General features: G+C 47.8%; 1 protein-coding gene across 1 annotated transcript in view; it reads right to left on the bottom strand.

Annotated features, from left to right (window-relative positions):
• SH3D19 (SH3 domain containing 19) overlaps nt 1–2,141 on the bottom strand; it is a 125,311-nt gene that overhangs the window by 105,461 nt on the left and 17,709 nt on the right. The window lies entirely within an intron of this gene.

Genomic DNA, 2,141 nt, shown 5'->3' with positions numbered 1-2,141 from the left:
TGGGAATTGCAACAGGAACTTCAACAATGGGGCCACCCAAAACTTCAACAATGGGGACCGCAAACAGTCAGGAAACCCACCATGACAGACAGACAGCAAGCAGCCCTCCCACCAGCTATCTTCTTTTTTTTTTTTTAAAGCAAAACCATGAGGAAACTTCCCATTGGCTACCAAGAACATATCTAAGCACTGAAGAGCTTTAAAGCCATTTAAAATTACAACAGGAGCATGAAATTACAGTCTCACTCAAAACTCACTACCACAGAGTTGATTCCAATTTACAGTGACCTCGAGGGCAGAGTCGAATTGCCTCTGTGGGTTGCCACGGCTCCAGAGCTTTGTAGGCATCGAGAGCCACATCTTCCTTCTGGGAGTTGAAGTGTACTAGAGTGCAGATGCTGGCAGAATACGCCCTCAATCTGGGGGTGCTATTTATAGTGTCACAGCTGCAGCACTTCACGTTCAAATGTACAAAACTCCGAGCCGCTTTATTCACATCCTCTTCATTGCTTTCTCATGTCTAGACAGCCAGCAACACAATGACCTGAGGCCCACTTGCCAAGTTCTGTGATGTAAACACTTCCATCAGGGCCACTTTCAGGCTCCCAATGTGGCGCCACTGGAGGCACCGTTGGCAGAAAGGCACGCTGGCTCACCATTAGGTGGTACTTCCGTCACACAGGTTCAGTAGGCACAGTCGGCACGAAGAATCTCAGGAGCATGGGTTCGAACTGCTGACCTCGTGGTTAGCAGCTCCATGAGAAATCCACGATGCCACCGGAGCTCCTGTGAAATTACGTAGTCAGTGGAATACATTTCCTTACTGGGAACTCACAGAAAAAAAAGAAGATTTAGGTAACCATGCTATGTATTAGGGGAGACCTGCATTTTAAGGGCCACGGCTGTTCACTGAGACTTTCGATATTGGTACAGGTGCTCCACATTTAAAGGCTCTATTTTACTGGGTCTTCTTCACAACTCACCGAGTGCAAGATCTGCCTTCTCCAAGCAGCAGAAAGGAGGACAGCAGCCAGATGCAGAAGAGAACGTAGGCATGCGCGGGAGGTAGCTGTACTGAAGGCAGGAGGGGTGCTGTACTGTGGGTGAGCAGAGTAAGGCAAACAATCGTGTGTTGTGCCCCCCACCCCCTTGCACCAGTGGTGGGCTAGAGTCAGCTCATGAGACTTGATAATTCATTTATAGGAAACTTGCAGACTAGTTATCGAGGGTAGCCAGTTAAAAGTCAAATGATAGGAACTTACAATTGTAGAACTGATTTAAGATCTGAGGTCGTTGAACCTGTTATTAAGAGGGACCAGGTCCTGGGAAAGGACATGTGCTTGATCAAGCAGAGGGCCAGGAGAAAGAGGACGGCCTCCATGAGAAGGACGGACACAGCGGCTGCGACAAGGCGTGCAAACAGAGCCGTGTGTGGACGGTGCCGGACGGGCAGGTCTTGCTCTGCTGCACGCAGCTTCACTAGCAGTGGGAACTGCCTGGATGGCACTGAACAGCAACAAGGGTAATAAAGACTCAAAAGCCATCATTCTGGCTATTTTCTGACTCCCTGGGCTCCTGAGATTCTTCGTGCCGACTGTGCCTACTGAACCTGTGTGACGGAAGTACCACCTAATGGTGAGCCAGCGTGCCTTTCTGCCAATGGTGCCTCCAGTGGCGCCACACTGGGAGGCTGAAAGTGGCCCTGATGGAAGTGTTTACATCACAGAACTTGGCAAATCGGCCTCAGGTCATTGTGTTGCCGGCTGTCTAGACATGAGAAAGCAATGAAGAGGATGTGAATAATGCAGCTCAGAGTTTTGTACATTTGAACGTGAAGTGCTGCAGCTGTGACACTATAAATAGCACCCCCAAATTGAGGGCACATTCTGCCAGCATTTGAACCGGAGTTCAATTCGGCAAAATAGTTGCTCAAGTCTTGATGAATGAGTGGAAACGGCCATGTATGTCTTGGCTGTTTCACCGCCATCTCACTCATTTTTATATTAACCAAAGCATCAATCAATATTTATATTGGAGTTATACTCCTAGAGCTGTTTGCTAAGCATTTATCAGTACACTATTCACACACTACAAAATTTTACCAATATAGGATCGCATATATAGCAATATAGTATTACAGT

The sequence above is a fragment of the Echinops telfairi genome, unplaced genomic scaffold (assembly GCF_000313985.2).
Source record: "Echinops telfairi isolate 266 unplaced genomic scaffold, ASM31398v2 ScPeMD7_5868;HRSCAF=6743_1, whole genome shotgun sequence".
In the NCBI taxonomy this organism is placed as follows: Eukaryota; Metazoa; Chordata; class Mammalia; order Afrosoricida; family Tenrecidae; genus Echinops; species Echinops telfairi.
This window is presented reverse-complemented; position numbering and strand designations above follow the sequence as displayed.